This window comes from Euprymna scolopes, chromosome 32 (genome assembly GCF_053919585.1).
Source record: "Euprymna scolopes isolate OS-2025 chromosome 32, ASM5391958v1, whole genome shotgun sequence".
Classification (NCBI taxonomy): Eukaryota; Metazoa; Mollusca; class Cephalopoda; order Sepiida; family Sepiolidae; genus Euprymna; species Euprymna scolopes.
In genome coordinates this window covers 44169632-44194108 of record NC_136513.1, presented here as the reverse complement: position 1 = coordinate 44194108, position 24477 = coordinate 44169632, and positions in this window count along the sequence as shown.

Here is a 24477-nt window from a genome sequence, read left to right as displayed (position 1 = left end):
ATGTTATACATAAAACCTTGGTATTTGGTTGTCTTTTCCTTTTCAACTTTATTTAACCCAGCATCATTGATGACACTAACTTTTACTAAGTTTGCTTCTTTCTCTTTCTTTTCCCATATCACTATTTCAAGGTACGTAGCTGTGTAAATTGCATAGTCATAATGGATTGTATATGACTTGTTTCCAACTGTTCTTTTTAGTATATGTTCCCAGAACTTGCTGCTATACTGAATATTCAAATTTTTTCATCCAATGAAGATTTCCACACACTCCCTTGTGTCACATTGTATAGTAGCCAGTCCCCAACAGAACCTTACAGCTGCATGTAAGAGGGATCACACTCTCTACTTCTGTGTGGTAGAACCTGCACTTGCTGTCATTGCTGAAACCACTCATCTTTATTTTCTTTCTTTTTATTGAATGCCAATCTTTATATCAATATTATAATTCGCTTTGGCCATCATCATCCTGTGCTTACCTACAAACGTAAGCGGAATATTCTGAGCACATTTGATTTACTAAATTGGTGTCAATGAAATGCATAAACCTAGCCATATTCTGATTGGCTGAGAACAACGCATGGTAGCAATCTTGCTAACCAACCAAAACATTAAAACAACATGGCGGATATATCTTCCAATTCAAACGTGATTTTCAATAATAAAAAAAAAAGCAACCGTCAAATTTACATTAAAAACATTCGGTTACAATTTACAGGTATGTGAAAACGTTTATTTATAAAAACTTTATTTTACGCTTCCATCTTTTTTTTTTGTTTTACTTAACAAATATATCTTATACCCACCCTCGAAATAAAAATGAACTATTCTCGTCATCTACCGCCTATTAATTATCTTGTTATAATGATTTATGAATGATAATTATTTGTGATCATTAACTGTTTCAATTTGATCATTTAGCTTTTGGTTGGTTGGTTGTTTTTGCTTTATGGCATACCAACTCTTTTCAGGTTATTTAATGCCGAATCCAAAGATTTTGAAGAAAATGTTTTTAATAGATACTCTATGGCTGACTGGGATAGCTTCCGTACATTCATATCTGATTTACCTCTGCACTCCATGTTTAAAAAGGAAGTGTCCTCTATAGTATCAGATCTGACCGAATGGTTAATTGTAGGCATAGACCAATTCATACCATCTAAAAAATTCCAACAAAAACCTAACAGCCAGCCATGGTTCTCCCCAGAATGTGCTGCTGCTATCGCGCACAGAAATCACTTTTTCCATAACTACCAACGTAATAGATGCACTGAGACTAAAGCTGCTTTCAGGACTGCCAGCAACCACTGTAAAAGAGTAATAAAAAATGCAAGAGAGCTATATGCCCAGTCTGTTAAATCCAAGGTAGCTGATCAGCGGCTTGGTTCCCACCAGTTTTGGCAAATAACAAATAGGATCCTGAACAGAAGTGTGCGTTCTATCCCAACCATTATCAATGGACCAGAGGTTATCTCGTCAGCATCAGACAAGGCCAAACTATTTGCAAAGAACTTTGCAGCTAATTCTACCCTATGCGACGAAGGCCATCAACTCCCCATATTTCCTCCTATAACACAGAACAAGCTAGGTAACATACAAATATCCGTGCATGAGGTCGCCAAGCTAATCAAGAACCTAGATTCCAGTAAAGCAACTGGCCCTGATGGCATCCCAATTATAGTGTTAAAAAAGCTTCAACCAGAACTTGCTCCCATACTTACGAAACTATTTAAGCGCTGCCTTAAGGAGAAGTGCTTTCCGACCCCCTGGAAGACCTCCTCAGTTTGCCCTGTATTTAAGAATTCAGGTGATAAGTCATCTCCCTCTCAATACAGACCAATAAGTCTTCTCTGTGTTATGAGTAAGTTACTGGAATCAATATTAAATAGAGAAATAGTAAACCACCTCAGCAGGAATAACCTTCTTAGTGACACACAATATGGTTTCCGCTCTGCAAGATCTACCGCAGATGTGCTGACGGTTATATCCCACAGGATTAGTGAATCTCTTGACAAAGGCTTCCTTTCTAGGGCAATTGCTCTCGACATATCAAAGGCCTTTGACAAAGTATGGCATAAGGGTCTACTTCACAAGATTTCCAGCTACGGTATAACTGGAAATGTTTTCTCAATCATTAAATCATTTCTCTCTGATAGGCTCATAAGAGTAGTGGTAGATGGACAAAAATCGGAGGCCTGCAATATAAATGCTGGAGTCCCTCAGGGGTCAATCCTGGGCCCAACTCTCTTCCTGATCTACATAAATGACTTCCCTAAACACATACTTAAATCATTCGTTGACATCTATGCTGATGACACGACCATCTACGGCAACACATCAAAGGCTGTAAATGACGAAGTTCTCTCGGATTCTCTCTCCTCTGATCTCGAGCGCGTGGTTCAGTGGGGGAAGATGTGGCTAGTTACCTTTAATGCATCCAAAACCAAACTCCTATCCTTACATCATCAACGCTCTGATCCCCAGCTGGCATCAATTGTGATGGATGGCTCTCGTCTGGGTGAGGCCCCGTGTTTTGACAAGCTTCTGGGTTTGACCTTTACTCCTGATCTGAAATGGAACACGTACATCAAGTCTGTTGCCAAGGTCGCAGGAAAGATGGTGGGATCCTTCTACCGCTCCAGAAGATATCTCACTACTGATGCAATTCTCTATCTATATAAAAGCCAAGTACGGCCAAGGATGGAATACTGTTGCCATATCTGGGCAGGAGCTGCCAAAAACAGCCTATCATGCCTTGACAGAGTACAAAATAGACTTCGTGGTTTAGTGGGGGATGCCCTTTTCTCTACCCTGCAACCCCTCTCCCACAGAAGAGACGTTGCGAGCCTATCCTTGTTTTATCGTTATTTTCATGGCAGGTGCTCGTCTGAACTCCAATCCCTGGTCCCCCCTCGCCAATCTTTCACGAAAAACACCCGTCTAGCTGAATCCACTGTGAAAAATTTCCCCCACTCTATATCTGTGCCTAAATCAAAACGCGGATTTCATGAGCAAAGCTTCTTTCTTAGAACTGCATGCCTGTGGAACTCTGTTCCGTCTGCCTGCTTCCCTCCGGACTACAACTTGGATGTCTTCAAGTCTAATGTTAACAAATTCCTAATGAGCCGCCCCCCTAATTAAACACTTCATAAAATCTCCTCACTAACGTGATGTACTTACAATAACCCTTATCCCTGAGTGGCTTCCGGGCCTTGATAAGTGGTGATCACTGTGTAAAAAAAAAAAAAAAAAAAAATTTGTTGTTTTCAAGTCGGTTTCTATTGAACCCATAGTTGGGACCCTAACAGGTACTACCAGTCCTAGTCAGAGTGGACCTGGGAGCAATGGCAATTAAAGGGTTGCTCCACACTCCCCAAAGCTCACAAGCTGGGGCCTCACCACTGGATATAGTTTAAGGTCATATCCAGGACCCATTTAGCTTTTAAGCACAGTTGTTGCTCTAGACAACAGATAGAAAGCGATGGTAATACTTTATGAGGCAATCACCTTGTTCATTATCTAATTATGGCTTCCTTGGAAATGAAAAATATCCTAGAAATTTGATTCCACGGATTTCTTTGGAAATTTAATGCAAATAAACTCGTTACTTGGAATGTTTTCTTATTTAATTTTTGTTATCGTTTGCAAAGATTTCATGATTTTATCTTTAATTCATAGACCATTTTTTTTTATTAAATTTGTTTTCTGTCTACAAATGAATCTTTATGACAATTTATGTCAAAAAACATTAGATAATGATGCATGAAGAGAAATGACGTGAGAATGAATAAGTCAAAGTGTGGTGCGGGGAAGTGAAACCTGGCAGCCAAAGAGTGTTAAGAACCTGCATCGATAAATTATATGAAAATATGGATGTATAATTTGAGTGCTAAAGACAGGCATAGATCTGATAAGCTCTGAGGAAGATAAAATCTTGCGAGTAGAGATGCTTATAGAACAGGAGACTTTGATAGTATGGCCACATTGAAGGAATACAAGAATTAGGAGCAATTGTAGCAAGTTTAGCGAACTCCTGCCATTACAAACCAGCAGGGTATTAAAACAATCGACTCTGGGAAAATCAATCGTTGAGAAAACATGATATGAAAATATAACGGATATGTAATGTGGGTTAGGGTTAGGCACTTAGTTCTCATAATCTTGGAAGCAGCTTCAATCTAGGAGACGCTTCGGGAAGAATAAACTTTGATGGTTTGATGATGTGGCTATGTTAAAAGAATGGATGAAAGTTCTTAGGTTGATAGATGTAGAACAGTTGAAGTAACAGGTTCAGTTTACAGGGAAAATCCAAGGAAAACATTGGAGAATATGATAAAAATGAACCTGAGGGATAACTAATGAGATAGGTTTGTTTGGAAGCCAATATTTTTTTTTCATCGGTCATGTTATATTCATTAGAAAAGATAACAAACAAAGCGGACATTAAGAGTCTGACAAGACTCACCCAAACCAAGTCTGATCCATGGCACAACAGATAAAAGTGTTAAGTAATAATCAGTTCTAATTTCCAATGTTTTCTGTCTACAAATGAATCTTTATGACAATTTCCGTTAAGAGACATTAGATAATGATACATTGGAGAGAAATGACGTGAGAACGATATGATGAATGTATGAGGTGAGTCTTAAAGGCAGGTTTGGATCTGCTGAGCTCAGAGGACAGTATAGGGCAGGGTTTCTCAAAGTGGGTTCCATGAAGCTCTGCAGCTCCGTGAGTGAGGCTGAGGGGGTCTTGAAGTCCTTTCTTAAAGAGGACCAAATGCTTTTTTTGAAAACTGAAATGACTGCAAACGTTTAATTATTGCTCTTTTTTACTGGAAATAGATTTGATACATACAAGTGTAAAGAGTTTCAGAATGGTTCATAAAAAAAGGTTGAGAGGTGTCCTCACACACACATTCTCACTTTTATAGATATACAGATTCTATTTTTAATTTCCATAAATATAATGTAATGAATAGGAGTACATCCGGGTCTTTCCTCCTCACAAATTTATGATTGGATGGTCTCTGAGAAAAGCGTGGAGTGGACAAACAGATTAACAGAACTACGTATAATATAGATTGGGGTTTTCCAAAGTGGACTCCACGGAACCCTGGGGCTCCTTGAGTGAGGCTGAGGGGCCCCATAAGCCCTTTCTTAAAGAGGACCAAATGCTTTATATGAAAAAATTAAATGGCAGACGTTTAATTACTGATCTTTTCAAGCCTACTTATTCTTAACATAAATAACTGCCAAGTACCAATTTTTCAATTTTGAGCCCTTAGCATCTCTTGTTGTCCAGATGAAAAAGTTTTCCCTATATCTGCGTGTTCTATATACCAAATTTCAAGTCTTTAGATCAAAAATTTGTTGAGTATATAGGTTGAGAGGTATCCTCACACACACATTCTCACTTTTATAGATATACAGATTCTATTTTTAATTTCCATAAATATAATGTAATGAATAGGAGTACATCCGGGTCTTTCCTCCTCACAACTTTATGATTGGATGGTTAAAATCATTCGCTGGTTACTAGTCATTCGCTGCCTTGTTTCGTAACTGACGTCCATACAACATTTCACTCAGATTACCCAGTAGTCTCTGAGAAAAGCGTGGCGTGGACAAACAGATTAACAGAACTATCTATAATATAGATCAAGAAGAAAACAATTTTTGATGAATTAAAAACAAAAAATGCAACATTTTTTGATGAATTAAAAACAAAAAATGGTTGTAAACACGAAAATATAGTAAAATCCCAACCAGGAACAACTAATGAACAAATATAAGTTAAAATTTGAAATTAATGTTTTCCATATTTATTTTAGAAATTATCTTATCTTTGAAAAAACCTTTCCCTGCTTAGGGGCTCCATGTTGTCCTGAAATTTGGGAAACCCTGGTATAAGGTATAGGTAGATGTATTCAGAACAGGAGACTTGGATGGTATGGCCGCATTGAAAGAATGCACGAGTTAAGATTGGACACAATAAGTTCGAGCAACTTCTTCCATTACTAACCAGCAGAGAGTTACCACTGTCGACTCAGAGAAGTGTCTATTAGGCATGTGTACACAATATAATAATTATTCAGTATGGTTGTCTAGAATAAGTATATCATCAACATATCGTGTATAATAAGAGAGTTTACTAGTGATGATGAATATATATATATATATATATATATATATATATATATATATATATATATATATATATATATATAGTGCAAAATTTTGTTGAAAATTCAAAGACTCACGTTTTCTTTTTTTATAACCTTCGTTTATTTCCTGGATTTTTCCATTACAGAAAGAACGACCACGCGCAATTTTTATTTCTTTTTAAACAAACAAATTCATTTATTTAAAGTTTCAAATGCTCGGTTTATAACAAAGCCTTTATCAGGAATATTAAAAAAAAAAAACAATTCATTTTTTCTTACTTGCCATTTCCATGAAACTTTGAGAAAGTTGCCATAGCGTTTTTTGACACAGTTAATTTTTATCTATATATATATAAATGTAACTATTGGTTCGTTCGTAATTAATAGTCTAAATAACTAAATGAATGATTGCTTCGACATTTTGGTATAATATGTTTACTGTACGCATGCGTGTTTATATATATATCTCTTTTTAATTATATTATACTTAATTTTTCTATAATAAATAGGTGGTTTTCTTTGTACTGATACGCCATTTTTTTTATTCATGGACAATTATTTATCACCGCTTGTCGTCACGTGACCAGTGTTTCCAATTTAGCGATTTTCCCGCTAGATCTGGAGATTTCGTTTGCAATCTAGCGGGAAATTCTAGAAAATCTGGAGATATTTCGCACCCACACACCTACAATTTTAAATTAAAAAATAAAGAAAAGCGCTTGAAAATACTTTAAAACATAAAATAAGCTGATTCATGTAAGTAAAAAAAGTAACATTTATTCCCTATGGTAACAATTATTTATTGATTATTTGTTTTGTTTTTCACTTTTTTTTCGGCTAACCATTCTTAAATCTCGCTATAAAATCGATTTTTCCAAGTAGATTTTAGGGGGGGGGCATTCCAACCTCCGTAGTTTAGTTTAAAATACGATCTAAGTAACCCCCCTTAGTTAAAAATTCTAAAAAGCAAGAAACAACAGCAAAAAAAAACTTATACCAAACACAGTAGAATTTAATTATCTACCAACCTAAATACTTTTAACATGCTAAAACAAAGTTTTTTTTTTTTTTTTTTTTTATTTTTCTAATTTCCAAATATCTTGTTCAAAGTGGATTTTACACACTGAATAAAAAAATTAATAAACAATGTCCGCTTATCGCTTAAGGAGTAAGGAGGCTTAATTTCTCAAAAGTTGTAAACAAATGACTAGGTGTATCAGAATTTTTGCATGAATTTTTGACACCCCTAACACGAAACTACGAATAAAATAAAAAAAAACTCGTAATTTCTCTTTTAAAAGTGGGTTGTTTATTTTCTTTATGGATTATACTTCCAAAATAAACTATTAAAGTTGTATAAAAAGTAATAGAAATATTATTTTTTTTATTTTTTAAAAAACAGTAATGAAATTAATTGAATTTTACGAGCTCAGTATTTTCAATTTTTAAACTTTAAAAATCTATCAAAATTTTTCTATTGATTCAATTTTTACGATATTTTCAGGATCAATGTGAAATTTTATGCTATTTCCACTAAACTGAATATAATATTTTAGACAAATATTGTTTTTTTTTAATTAAAGTCCCCCTCCATTTTCAAATGTCTATTAAAAAAAATAATTAATTTACGCACCAAAGTTTTATATATCACAAATTGAAGATAAAAGATCAATAAATAATATATTCAAATTTAAAACAAAAAAGTAGTGTTTTTTAGAAATTTACCTGTAAAGTCCGAAGTTTAAAACTTAAAAAAAACACGTTGTTTGTTTTTCTTTTTTTTTTTCTTTTTTTTTAATGAAACCTTGGTCCTTGCTCCTTTAATTGAAAAAAAAATAGGGCTTGAATTACATTTTTCGATGAGTTATAAGCTTGGAAAACGGGGTGGAATTATTCAATATTTTTCACGAAATTTCTGACACACCTAACAAATGACTTATCTACCACTAACCCTAAGTTCGAGTTGCACTCCCAAATTTAGAGTTAGTGATAGTCATAAATTTTTTATACGATTTTCCAAAAGTGAAGTCCCCAATGGTTAGACGACATGCAACCAGTTAATTGTTGGAAAGACAACTTTTAATAAAAGAAATGAAATAAATATAACTTAAACACAGTTTCAGCACGTATAAAAGATACTTGAATGTTACTGCATTTGGTATCAGGTATTTTTGTTATTGTTTACAATTTCTCGAATATTAATTATTTTACACAAATGATTGTGTTGTTACTACTTACTCCCCTAAGAGCCGTCATTCATGATTTAACTTATTTTTACTCATTTTTAGACGTTTATTTTATTTAATTGTCAGCAGGAACCAACTTTTTGAGATGCAGCATATGCTAACACTTCAGCGAAGTTTACTGTATTTATTTTTAGCAAACATTAATAACAGAAAGTTTTCCACTTTATTTATTTTTTTGCATAATTAATGATGGCAGTATGTTTTCTGTTTTTCTTAACATCTGTTAAAAAAAAATAATTTGTACAGTCTCTTGAAAAAAAAAATCAAACTTTTCTCTACTTTCACCTAACTATTTACAATGTTCATATAAAACATTCATCTGTTCTTTTTATAATAAAAAGTCCGTTTTCAAAAAGAAACGTTTACTGCCAAATTTCTTTCAAAAAAAAAAGTGTAAGTTTTCCTGAAAAAAAAACCAAAAGAAACTTTCACCTAACAATTTATGGTAAAAAATTTATTTTTTGGGGAAAAAAAAAACTTTTATCGATAAAAAAAAAATGCAAAAAATAATAAAAGTAAATAAACGAACAAAATGCAATTTTTCTTGAGGAATGTGTTCCATTTTAACAAACTGAACCACAGCAACGTGTGGCCGGGTACAGCTAGTATATATATATATATATATATATATATATATATATATATATATATATATATATATATATATATATATATTTGCTCCCCCACCGAGCAAATTAGGCACAAGGTCGATTTTTAATGTGAAGAGTGAAGGGAAAATGGAGACCAACTCCCCGGGAGTGAGGGAGCTGGATAGTGACAATTGGTATGAAAGGTTGCCCCTACATTGACGAAGGTCTTATATGTGAGGTTGGTATTTATTTGCTCCCCCACCAATCAAATTAGGCACAAGGCCGATTTTTTATGTGAGGAGTGAAGGGAAATGGGAACCAACTACCCGGGGAGTAGGGGTGCTGGATAGTGACATTGACCAAGGTCTTATATGTGGGGTTGCCCCCACATATGGTCTTTGCTTGCAGTATCTGCCGGAACAGATACTACACTTTCAGATATTAAATCTTTTATTCAAGCAAAAAATGAACATGAACAAAAAACTTAGGCACAAGGCCAACTCAAAAGGGGGGCAGATGGGGGTCGTTGGTCATCCTTGTCACTCTAGAACTAAACAAAAGTTTCTCTTAACTAGAATCTTCTTTCACCATAATATCGCATTTGCCCTTTCGTATTTGGGGACATCCTACTTGGCATCCAATTGTTTAAAACATTTTTTATTTCCGTGTAAAAACAAAAAAGATAACAACAATCATGATACGATAGTTCATTTGTGTCGAGGACGGGGGGGAAAAAAAAAAAAAAAACACACTTTCATCTTGGCCAAAAGGCCAAGAAAAGCTTAAAAAGCTAAGAACCGCATCTATTAACAACAGACCTTTGATCTTAACCAAAAAGGCCAAGCACAAAAGTGTTACGGACAGACCGACAGACCAACCGACGGACCGACAGACTGACGGACCGATGAAGTGACTTATAGAGTTGCTTGCATGCGACTAAAAACAAGATATCTGTGCTGGTATAACAACACTGAAAGCAATATAGAATTAGAATTAGAATTAGAAGTAGGTAATTCAGTTATTTATTGTGGACTATTATCCGCATCTTTTAGTTGTTTCACAACGTTTCGGCCATAACTCACAATAACCACCTGACGTAGGCCAGAGGAATAGTTGGCCGAAACGTTGTCAAACAACAACTAAAAGAAAGAGGATAATAGTCCGCAATAAATAAATTTTTTTTTTACAAAGTAGTCGCCACTTATCAAGGCCCAGAGGCCACTCGAAGGTAAGGATTATAAAGGTACAGTAGTCAATGGAATAATATTGTAGTAATCGTTAGTAATGGAAATTTGCTAAATTGCATTACTCAAGGGGGCGGTTCATCAAGAATTTATTTATGTTGGACTTGAAGACAACCAAGTTGTAGTCAGCTGGGAAGCAGGCAAACGGAAGAGAGTTCCACAGGTGTGCAGTTCTAAGGAATAATCTTTGTTCATGGAATCTACATTTTGATTTAGGCACAGATAAAGAGTGGGGAAAATTATTGACAGTGGTTTCTGTTAGATGGGTGTTTTTCGTGAAAGATTGACGAGGGGGGACCAGAGATTGAAGCTTAGACAAGCACTTGTCATGAAAATAACGATACAACAAAGACGGGCTCGGTGCGTCTCTTCTGTGGGAAAGAGGTTGCAGGAAAGAGAAAAGCCCCCCCCCCCATTAAGCTACAAAGTCTATTTTGAACACTGCCAAGGCAGGATAAGCTACTTCTAGCAGCTCCTACCCAGATGAATAAATAATACTCATCTTAATAAGTATTCCAATTAATTAAATAAATAATGTAAGTTCATACAACTTCTGCCATTACTAACCAGCAGAGCGCTACCACTGTTACCATATTTATTATCTTATTATTATAACATTTTTTGAAATGTAAAATATCCTGGATATTTATTTCCATGGATTTAGTTTTCGAATTTAATGCAAGAAAAGTCTTTGATTGGAATGTTTTTATTTGCTTTTGTTGTCATTTTCAAAGATTTCATAATTTTTTTTTTCATTAGTTCTTTAGCCATTTTTATATTTATTTTTTTTATTATTTATTGAATCTGTTTTCCGTCAACAAAATAATCTGCATGACAATCTGCATGTGTGATGTCGGTCTTAAAGATGGGCTTAGATCTGATGAGCTCAGAGGAAGAATTGAAGTATGAATGAAAGAGAAGATTTTTTATGCTGTCTTTATGTGGATGGCAAACAGAGCAATTGATTTACGTGCGTCCCATTTCCACTTAGTATAAAAAGATGAAAAAGTGAAAAGAAAAGCTGAACGAACTGTCGATGAAGAGAAGGGATTATTACGCATGTGTACAAAGTATGATGCATGTAATAAGAGTTGAGAACATGTGTGAAAAGGAAAGAGGAAGAAAGCGTAAGTTGATTGAATGGAGAAAGAAAGAGAGTAGCTTACACAAGCTAGTATTTTTTTTTTATGTCTGCACGTCTCGCGGACTTACTTAGGAATATAGCAAACTTCTTCCATTTCCATTTGCGTTTATAATACCTCTGTGTGATGGGAGCTTTAAAGGCAAGCTTCGATCTCAGGCTTGGGCTCAGAGGATTATAAAATTTGGACAATATAGGAAGATGGGTAGAGAACAGGTGACTTTGATGGTATAGCTACGTTGAAAGAATGTATGAGAAGAAACTTTCATCCTCAGTTTGTGGAATATAAACAAAAAGGGCAGGTAACTCCCTCATTGCTTATTGCTTAGCTTAGCTAAGCAATGAGGGAGTTACCTGCCCTTTTTGTCTATATTCTAAAGCAATTAAATACAACAGGTGTATCAGAATTTTTGTAGGAATTTTTGACACCCCTAACACGAAACTGCGAATAAAATATAAAAAACTCGTAATTTCTCTTTTAAAAGTGGGTTGTTTATTTTCTTTATGGATTATAATCCCAAAATAAACTAATAAAGTTGTTTTAAAAGTAATAGAAATATTTTTTTTATTTTAAAAAAAACAGTAATGAAATTAATTGAATTTTACGAGCTCAGTATTTTTTAATTTTTAAACTTTAAAAGTCTATCAAAATTTTTCTATTGATTCAATTTTTACGATATTTTCAGGGTCAATGTGAAATTTTATGTTATTTCTAATAAACCGAATATATTGTATTTTATTTTTTTTCTAAACCACGTTGTTTGTTTTTTCTTTTGTTTCTTTTTAATGAAACCTTGGTCTTTGCTCCTTTAATTGAAAAAAAATTAGGGCTTGAATTACATTTTTCGAGTAGTTATAAGCTTGGAAACACAGAGGGTCGAATGATTTCACGCCTCCCATTTCGAAATGTCTATTAAAAAGTAAATAATTAATTTACTCACCTAAGTGTTATATATCACAAATTGAAGGTAAACGATCAATAAATAATATATTCAAATTTAAAACAAAAAAAGTAGTGTTTTTTAGAAATTTACCGGTAAAGTCCGAAGTTTAAACCTTTTTTTAAAAAAAAACACGTTGTTTGTTTTTGTTTTGTGTTTTTTAATGAAACCTTGGTCCTTGCTCCTTTAATTGAAAAAAAATTAGGGCTTGAATTACATTTTTCGAGGAGTTATAAGCTTGGAAAGACGGGGTGGAATTATTCAATATTTTTCACGAAATTTCTGACACACCTTCAGGATCGATAATAAAAAAGAATAACAGATCTTACATTTAAAAGCGATAAAATCGTACATAAAAAAAAACTGACAGGCTGTTGTAGCTCAGTAGTAAAACGTCAGATTGCCAATTGGGAAGTTACGAGTTCGATCCTTGTAAAAAGTTTAACTATACTGACGACAGGTGATACCCAGAAACATGCGTACATGGATAACTTTTATTCACATAAAAATATTTAAGAAATATTTAACTAAAAAAATATTTAAATATTTAATAAATTAATAATAAATAAAAACGTCCCGAGGGCAACGCAAATAAACAAAAAGGCAGGTGTGAACTGCCTCATCGCTAAGATAAGCGAAACAACTGAATACAACAGAATTGCTAATAAGAAATAATAACAGATCTTATATCTATATTTATATATTTGTGAATGTGTGTGTGAGGGCAATTCTCAACCTATATACTCAACGAATTTTTTATCTAAATACTATATAGGGTATTCAAACACATCGAAAAAAGGGCTGCTAAGGAGTAAAAATTGTTGGTATGTGCGGGTCATCGGATTTTTATCTGTTTATCAACTGTTTCATGAATGTGAATGCGTGAATTGTTCACATGACAAATTCCTTATGTAAAGAACAAGTAGATTTGAAAACACTTTTTAAAGATCATGTCAAGCTGGTCTAATGGCTATCGTACTTGATTCAATGTCTTTAGGTTTTAATTTCGATCTCAACTCGAATATTTTTTTTTACTTACAATAAGTAAACTGTTTAGAAAAAAAAAACAATACTCACATGCACAATATGTTTCAGTTTCTTTCCGTTTTTTTTTTTAGGAATTTAACGTTACGTTTTAGACCTACGATATTTCTGTTTATAATAAACTAGCATTTCAGCCAGGCGTTGCCCGGGTGTTTGGATGTGTATGTTGAGCAAAAAAAAAAAAAAAAGTGATAGTAGAAAGGCAGGCTCAAACCCGTACCGCAAAGGAGGAAAAGAACGTGGTAAAACCTAACGTTTATGCTGTTACGACCACTGCCAAACCGAAAGCAACATTTTTTTAAATTAAGGCTAGACAATCTAAAGGAGAGGATAACTTTAAAAAATATCGTCGAAAAAAATACCCCCCCTCTGTAGAAAAGTGCCTAGTTGAGGGGGAAGATATTAATGTTTTTAGCCAATTTTTCGATATTTGTCGTATGAAAGGTCAAACTTTAAAACGATACTAATCTTGGTAAAATCTGTCGCCTCTATTGAAAGTTTAAGGCAGACATGCAAATAGACATACATACATTTATATATTGGTAACTAAAAATTTTGGACCCAAACTGATGAAAAAGCTTACCCTATCTCTGAATACCCTTTATGTAAAATTTCGAATATTTAGACCAGAAATTGTCTGAGAAATTTGGAAGAGACCGCAGAGGTCAATTTTTTTTTAACTTTGACCCCTATTATGACCTTAAAATTTATTGTTTTGGGCTCAAATCAAGTTATTAAGTTAGATCCATGTCCAAGGAACCTATATCTATAATTTAAAGTGCTAAGACCCAAAATTGTCGGAGGTGTTTGGTAGAGTTCTCAAAGGTCAAATCGTTGAACTTTGACTCCTTAATCGCAAAATTTCTGGCCAAAAACCAATCACATCGATTTTCCCAAATCTCAGTACCCTGTATATCAAATTTCGAGTCTGTAGACTAAAAATTGACAGAGTTATTGCGTAGGGAAATGTACACACACACACAAACACACACACACACACAGACACACACACGTTTACTTTTTAGATATATAGATAAGAATTTTGCATTAATTAAAATATAATATTTATGTGTATTTTACGCCTGGTCAACGGCAGGCGATCTGCTAGTATATAATGGACTCTCCCGTCATGTTCGACGCATGAGGGCCAAAAATTCGCTCTGTTTCACTTTGCTTTCAATGCTTGTGCCGCATGTGTGACACGAGGCCAGCTCTGCTCTTACAAACCAAGCCGCACAACTCACAGGATGGGAAGGTGCTGTTCCTACTCTTGCTCTACGAAGATTTGTTTGATTCGATAGCCGTGTGTCAATGTATGTGTTAATGCCTGCAAAACATTTTTCCCTCCACAATTTTCTATCCACAGCATCTTCTTCAAAGGTTTTTGGGTTCAGGCCTGCATGCTTAAGATTGTCTTTCAGCTTATCTCTGTACCTCAGAAATGGACGACCCACATTTCGATTACCCTCTTTAAGTTGACTGTATGCTAGTTGCTTAGGAAGATGGTTTTCATCCATGCGAACAAGGTGATCAGGCCACCGAAGCTGAGACTTCATCAGGAAGGCCTCAATACTTAAAATGTCGCACCTAGCAAACAATCCCGAGTTAGGGGCCTTGTCTTTCCATGTTAATCCACATATACTGCAAAGGCAACGCTTATGGAATGTATCCAGTTGCACAATCTGCCTACGGTATGGGGTCCAGGCTTTCAATCCATACAGGAGTATCGAAACAATTACTGCACGATAGACTGAGATTTTGGTCTTTAGAGTCAAACCTCTTCTATTCCATACTCTTGACCGCAGTTTGCCGAAGGCATCAGTCACCTTTGAAATTCTGCTCAATATCTCATCATCAAGTGATGCTGACGAATTCACCTTACTTCCGAGATATGCAAAGGATTTAACATACTTTAGAGGCTGTCTATTCACTAAGATTTTCTGAGGCGGTTCCACATATTCTGGTCTCGGAATATTCACACCACCTTGCTGCAACGGGGTGGGCTTTGGTTGGTAGATAACATCTGTCTTTTTAATACTAATCATCAAACCAAATGCTTTTGCGGCATTGGAAAACTTGTCAACTAATTCTTGTGCTTCTTCAAATGAAATGGCCACGAGTGCAGCATCGTCTGCAAAAAGAAAATCACGAACCATTTTGCTTCTTGTTAGTGTTTTAGCTTTGAATCTTTGATGATTAAAAAGAACCCCGGTAGTTCTAAATTTAAAATGGACACCTTGCGTGTAATCTTTAAAAGCATGTTCGAGCATGATTGAAAAGAAGATGGCAAAGAGCACAGGTGCCATAACATAACATTGTTTCGTACCGGTTTTTACCTTGAATGACTCAGAGAACTTTCCGTCTCTTCTTACATGTGCCTCCATATTCTTGTGAAAGGATATTATTATATTTAACATTTTTTCAGGGATTCCAACTTTATTCAAAACCTTCCAAAGTGCAACTCTGTTGACAGAGTCAAACGCCTTGGTTAGGTCGATGAAAACGACAAACAGATCCTGATTTTTCTCACGTGCCTTTTCTGCAACTTGGCATAAACAGTAGATCATGTTGATGGTTCCCCTTCCAGATCTAAAACCACACTGCGTCTCAGGATAAATTTTGTCTACTAGATGAATGATTATCCTGTTCAAAATGACCCTAACTAGTACTTTTCCAGCCACAGAGAGCAGTGATATTCCACGGTAGTTATCACAATCAATGCGCTTTCCTTTATTCTTGAAATAAAAGCATGAAACTTTTCCAAAATTGTTGGATATGGCATTCAATACCCTGAAAAGGGATGATATGCCACAAAACAAAACAACCAAACTAAACTCCATGAAAAAATATTTGAGGATATAAAAAATTTGAAACATGTTATCTCTTTAATTTGATAATTTATTGCGGACTGTTATCCTCATCTTTCTTGGATGTTGTTTCACGACGTTTCGGCCAGCTATTCCTCTGGCTTTTGTCAGGTGGTATATAAAATCTCTTTCCAAAATTATTGGATATGGCATTATAAAACAAAAAAAAAGGGGTTAATATGCCGTAAAACAAAAGAACCAAATTAAAACTATTTCTTAGATCTTTCAATTAGTTTTTTTATTATTATTATTATTATTTCATCTCCATTTTTTAATTAATTTTTCTTCGAAAAAAATTTATTTCCCTGCAGACACAAAGAAAAACAAAAGTTAGCAGTGATTTTATTATTTCTACAATTTTTATTTTTTACTGAAATGAAGAATAGGGTTTTGTCTTTTTTATTTTTTTTTTCATAATGTTTAATAACAGAATCGTTTGTCCTTGATCAAATTGAGAAAGAAATGAAAAAAGCGGAAAACACCGAACCTTTCCTTCTGGCATCTTCTTTCTTCTTCTGTCAACGATTGCACAGATAGGACAATGTATTAAAATATTAACCAGGAGCGATCATTAATTATGCGTATCAACTTTGATTTCAATCACTTGTCTGTGTTCAAAATTGCAAAGCGGTCGTAATCTAGTTGAATATATATATACATATATATATATATATATATATATATATATATATATATATATATAATTATATATATATATATATAATTATATATATATATATAATTATATATATATATAATTATATATATATATAATTATATATATATATATAATTATATATATATATATATATATAATTATATATATATATATAATTATATATATATATATATAATTATATATATATATATAATTATATATATATAATTATATATATATATATATAATTATATATATATAATTATATATATATATATAATTATATATATATATATATATATATATATATATATATATATATATATATATATATATATATATGCGTTTTATTTTATATTACCGTATCTTTCTGTTAAGTTACATTATTGTTTCAGCTACCCGGCCGTTTTTCTTCTTTTTTTTTGCCGTCTGTAGCTTCCTCAGACTTTTACAGAAACTGTAAATATATAGTAGTAGTAAGTTATGAAAATGTATATAGGATTCGTCACGTTGACGAATTCTCACGAGAACGAAACGCGGAATATTCTGTGTAGTTTAATTGCCATATATATTTTCATCTAGCTCTACCTATGTATTGAGCACTGTTGAAGTAAATACTGACAAATTTACGCAAAAAATTCTATCTTCGTACATTTATATGATTTTTAAATAGAAAAAAAATAGGGGTTTAATATCGATGTAAGTGTGACAAAAAACAATATATATATATATATATATATATATATATATATATATATATATATATACATGCTTAAAAATATTGAAGAATTTGCACTATCTGGGAAGTATAAACTAACGAGCCAGTCAACTAACATTTATTCTCGATTTAAAAGGAAAAATAACGGATGATTTCATTTTTCTTATTTAGGTATTACATGACAAGGTCAGTAAAAACAAGGGATCTAAACACTCACTGATAAAGTCAACTCGTGTGTATTCAAAACATTACATAAAAACATAAGGGTCTTTGCCCTTTTTTTCTCCGTTCTACAGCATATTTCTAGATGGCCTCCATTTAGCTTTTGTTTTTTTTTTTGTTTTTTTTTTTTGGGGGGGGGGGGTTCACCCTCTATATGAAGCAAGTTCTTAACACATATAGAGAGGAGAAGATACTTCACTTATGATGATGGTGGTGGGGAGGACATATAATACTTGGACGGGTTACCCAATGTTCATTATAAGATGATAAACACAGTTACCTTTCGTTTGTGATGAAGGATGACACAAGACAACAGTTACAACATAATGATGACTTCTTTATTATTCTTCTGATCGGCCGGTCGATGACGTCAGGGATTCAGCTTGTATCTACATGATCGAGATCTTCTACCCTTCGCCTCTAAGTGACTCTCCTTATTTTACGACCGGGCAAAGCCGGCCTTCCCGCCTCGCTAGTAAATAAATCAAATAAATGTGCTAGCAAGTCCTAAGATCTCATTAGTTCTCTATTTAAGACAAAAAACAAAAAATAACAAACAGACGATTCCATTCTTATTATTTAGGTATTACATGACAATGTCAGTAAAAACAAGGAACCTAAACACTCACAGATAAAGTCAACTCGTTTGTATTGGCTTCTTCCTTACAGTCACACACGTGTGTGTGTGTGCATAGAGAGTCGATGTAGAAAGTAACGAAGTCTCTAATGTGATTTACGTTTCTGATTTCTTTGTGGCAATCACGTTTATTTCTAATGAACCTCTTTTATTCATCCGTGTATGAATTGTTTACGCTTCAGCGTACATTAGAGAGAGAGGGAGAATTTATCAGAGAATGAGAGAGAGAGAGGGGAAGAAAGGAAGGGAGACAGCGAGGAAGAAAAAGAGGGGTGAGAGGGCAGGAGGTAAGAGAGAGAGAGAGAGAGAGAGAGAGAAAGCACGGGGAGACAGAGAGCATAGGAAAGGGAGAAAAAGAACGAAGAGAAAGAAAGCGTAGAAGAGAGAGAAACAAACACACACACACACACACACACACACACACAGAAAGCACGGAGAGAAAGAAAGCGTAGAAGAGAGAGAAACAAACACACACACACACACACACAGAGAAAGCACAGAGAGAAAGAAAGCGCAAGAGAGATAGAGAGAGAAAGCACGGGGAAGGAAGAGAGTGACAGAGAACGAGAGAGTGAGAAAAAAGGAGAGATGTCATGTGTGGGAGGAAAACGAGGTTTTGTGTGGGAGTGCTTTCGATTGAACCAACGAAACAAATGTATCACTACAAAAGCGTCCATGTGTATTCCTCAAGTCTTTTAGAGCGAGCTGTAGTATACCTTCTACAGAGAAACCTACTCCGTATTGTCCAGCTATTGAACAAACAAATCATAGAAAAAACACCAAGAGAAAGTATTAGGATAGCTGCACATTCAAGTGTTTCCTGATTGGTTATCTTGTTCTAACCTATTACGTTCGGGTGGCGCAACATGTAGCCATGTAGACATTTTTAATTCAGTGCAGTATATATATATATATATATATATATATATATATATATATATATATATGATGATGATTGCAACGTCTTGTCAGACGAGTGCCACTCCCTCAGACATTTAAAACCCATGAGCTCAAATGTCTGAGGGAGTATCTATACAAATATGATGCTACAGAGTCTTAGCTTTGTACGACAGCTAAGTCTCTCTCTCGGTTCAAAATGTTGAGATCCAGCAACAAGCAAGAGCCAGATAGCCAGCAACAAATTAAACTGCAGACCAGCTTAATGCGGGTACTGGTCTTCCGCTTTATGGTTTTTTTAAATCAGAGATTTGCTTCTCCTAGAAAGGTTGCCTTCACCACGGCTTACGGGAACCCTCTCTACCCCAATACACATATACACACACAAATATACACGGTGCTAGTTGGCCGTTGACTCAGAAAAAGAGTTCATTCGCCCTTATATATATATTAATTTAAAAGGAAAAGAGAAAGTTCAATTCCACAAAGGAGACTTATTCGGATAATGTCAAGCTCAACAATAATTATTGGAGCTTATATAATAGGACAACAAGGGTATGAAATGAAGACACAAAACTATATATTGGTAGATATAGAATGGATCATTTATTGAATAATGGAATACAAGCAAAATTTGGGGGATAGATGGGACTCTTCTATCTCCCAAATTTTGCCTGTATTCCATTATTAAATAAATGATCCATTCTATATCTACCAATATATAGTTTTGTGTCTTCATTTCATACTCTTGTTGTCCTATTATATATATATATATATATATATATATATATATATATATATATATATATATATATATATATAATAAAATAAAAATTACAATTAAATTTACCAAAATGATCCAAGATGGTAAAACTAAAGTATATTATAAATATTAAAGAATTAATATTTATAAAGTAATCTCAACCGGATGTAAAAGCTCGATAAAACCAAATAGGAGATAGAGCTTATAATGAAAGCAAATAGTTAATAAAACATGTTAAAAAACACTTTGAAAAAGAGTTAAAGACATATTTAATCTGAAAAGAAAACACTTAATAAGTGGATAGTCATTAATCCGTGGAGTTTCGAAGAAATACTTTCCTTCTCATCAGAGGGTAGGAATTAGCAAAATGCGCGATCAGATTTTGCATGCATTCTCTTCTTCTTCTTTCCTGATCTTTCTTAATCACACTTCGTCTCGGCAACCATGTTAAACGCATATCTTATTTTTCGTTTAATAATATTATGGAAATTTCCCCCCTTTTCCTTGTACATATTTGTGAATTATTCCACAGATTTCGGCCTTTTGGATTATTTTGAACCATCTTCCAATTACGCGATTTCCTTGAATTTTATTTGTGCGAATGGAAATTTAATTAACTTTCTTGGATTTACATTTTTGGATTTTACCGTCATTGGATACTTTACCTTTCATCAAACTATCCATTCACGTGTAATCACCTTTTTCTTCACCATATTCTCTCTGCTTCACTTTTTGTTATCAAGTAAGATCTTTGGCTTACTTGCAGTTTCATCAAATACTTAGGGACATGTGCTTCAATTGCAGTTTTGAATCATTCAGTGGTCTCATTTGCGCACTGTTCAGCAGAAAGAGAAAAAAACATTTTCCCACGGGGCATCTCTGATAAGATCTCTGATGGCTTCCCAGTCAGCCTTTTTATAATATCTCGTTGTTTTGAGCACTGGCTCTTCATATATATATATATATATATATATATATATATATATATATATATATATATATATATATATTAGCAGCAAGTTATTATTCAAGAACGTTTGATTGAACACGACAGAGTTTTTGTTTTTTCCAATTTTGTTGGATATCTTTTCCATTCGCCGAGCAGTCTTTTTTTATTTTAGCTGGCTTGGTTGGTTTTTGTTTTACGGCATATCAACCCTTTTCAGGTTATTTAATGCCGAATCCAAAGATTTTGAAGAAAAATTTTTTTAGTAGAATATATTTGTTGTTTTCACGTCGGTTTCTATTTAACCCATAGTTGGGACCCTAACAGGTACTACCACTCCGGGTCAGAGTGGACCTGGGAGCAATGGTAATTAAAGGGTTGCTCCACACTCTCCAAAGCCCGCAAGCTGGGGTCTCACCACTGGATATAGTTTAAGGTCATATCCAGGACCCCCATTAAGGGACTTTTACCCTCTGCAGGGGCAGTCGGCGTATTCTAAAGCCCCACCGACAGGGCCTATTTCAGTTGGCATGTTGTATATTATGACGTCCAGTAGTTATTGTTCGGCCATTATTTTTATTTTTAATTTCGATTTTCTTATTTTAGTATATATTTTATTTATTTATTTATTTAGTATATATATATATATATATATATATATATATATATATATATATATATATATATATATATATATTCGTGATATTCGTGATCGGAGGATTCCAAAATGTTTTTCCCGATACAATTACAGATTCCATATAAAATTCCCAATTCCGATACAATTACCGATTCCGATTCTTTATAAATCTCTTAATATGTAACTATAATAGTGTTATGTTGTCCCGATTACTATAAAAACACATCTTAAATGTCCCTATATTTTCTCAAACGTAAAAACACATTTGTGAGGGGGTGATCTAGAGATTTTAGTTTTACTGTAAGTTTAAATCAATAAATATTTATTATTTCATTATTACTACAAGCAGTGGAAAATGTTTCTTAAACCAAAATCAAATAAAACAGATAATTTAAGGAATCGTTTTTGGCATCGAAAAATAGAGTTAAATTTTTCCAATTCCGATACAGATACCCCAAAATGCTCTGTTTTTTTCGAACCCGATTCCGATTAATCGTCCCAACACTTATATATATATATATATATATATATATATATATATATATATATATATATATATATATATAAACCACTTAATCCTTTTTCCAATTATTTTTCACAGTTAAGAGAAAATGAAATGAGTATCATCAAATGATTTCAAATATTAAAAACTACAAAAAATACAGGGTTTAGAGTTTTCAATAAACATCGGCAAAAATATTCTTCAGCTACTAATTTTTAAAATATTAATATTTTAGAAAATATTAAAAACTTAAAAACTTTACATAATATATGATAAATAAATCCTATTTTCAAACTATTTTTGCACCTTAGTCTGGCTAAAACATTTTGTTGGGGTCACATTATGTCACCCCTCTTTTGCTGTCACCCTGGGAGGACCCCCCCCCCTCTAACTACGCCACTGATCTAACTACACTATGGAATATCCTTTTTTAATCTTGGTTTCTTTTAAACTTTTCATGCAAGCTTTTTAGTTTTCAATCTATGTCATAGTAAAATATATAATATATTATGCCTCGCACAAAAGTGCAGGACACAAAATGTTTTAAATAATAATAATAATAACAACAGAATAACAATAACAAAGTCTTTCGCTAGCGAGGACTACTATTGAGCGTAACCAGTTACACACTACTTTTGAAATTTTCATCTCTATTTTTCTCGTTATCTACTGAATATCTTTAATGAAACCTATAGGAAATATATTCCTTATTAAATTGTAAAGATTTTCTATTCTGAAAGAAGCTTAAAAAATTTCATCTAAAAAAGTTATTTTAAAGTTTTTGTTAAAAAAATTCAGATTTTCTCATTATTCAGACATGTATGACAAAGTGGGAGTTGCAAAAAAGAGTTGTGGTGTGAGGAGGATTACAAACTGAAGCAGAGAGAATATTCAGACCTGTAATAATACAAAGAGGGGGTTGCAAAAATGAGGTGTGGTGTGAGGAGAAATACAATCTGAAATAGAGAGTAGGAGAGTTTTTATAAATACATACAAAACCACATTCATCTTTTTTTTAATCCAAATTAATAAATTAAATAAAATATAATCTTAAAAAGATACGATACAAGTTAGAAAAGCATTTCATCCAAGGCATGAAAATTGTTACACAAAATGTTTTTACTATAGGCTTTAAAAATAAAGGTACAAGATTCAATTTGAAATTTATTTATCTTCAAAGTGCATTTTTATAAATTTTACAAAGTAAGGTATTAAATTTTTATACCTTACTTTGTAAAATTTATAAAAGTACACTTTGAAGATGAATAAATTTCAAATTGAATCTAAAGCTTATAGTAAAAACATTTTGTTTAACAATTTTCATGCCTTGGATGAAATGCTTTTCTAACTTGTATCTTGTTGTTCGAGTAAATTTTGAAAGGAACAAGAAGACTCGGAAGCAATGAAATGAATAATATATTTTTTCTGGCTTCTTTAAGGCTTTTGATGTAAGCTTTTTAGTTTTCAATCCATGTGCTGAATAATAAAATTCATGACTGCCTATAAACATTATTTTGATAAAAACATTACTTCTAATAAAATGAACCATTCATTGAAAAGCCATTAAAGAAAAAAAAACTTTAATTGTATTCTTTGTCAAATAATACATTTGTTGTAAAAATTTTTATTTACAGAATTCAATTCCAAATTTTCATTTATACTATTGCTCAATCTCGTATATTGCGCTTCTTTATCTGATTGGTATTGTTTTATAAATATTGATATTAATATTTCAGAATGTCTTCGATAAGTATCGATAATCGAAAAAATCCAATAAAAGAAGGAACAGGCGCTTTTAAACAAACTTAACACCTTATACAGCCTAACATCCCAAGTGCATTTGAGAATTTTCATTACCACACTAGCCGAAAAGTCCGGCATATAAAATCAACAGTAGGTTCTTTGATATGACAGGGGCGTGTTCGGAATGAATGTTTCTGTTTAAAGCACAATTGAACCATGATACTTGACTTTTGCATTTTAAACTTAAATTAAAAGCGTTATATATAAAAATCATTTTATAAAAACAATAGCAGGTTCTCTACAGTGTCACGTAGACTACAATGTAGTGCGGACTAATTCAGTGCAGGGTGGGGGGACCATGTGAAGCTTCCCTCAATGGACCGTGATGGGTTTCCAACTAGAACAGGCAATTAATCGATTTGATTGAAAAATGACTGATTTCACCGATTTCGATGACAATAAAAATATGAGTGTTAAAAATTCATTGATCATCAATCCACTCTGAGCAACGTCGGG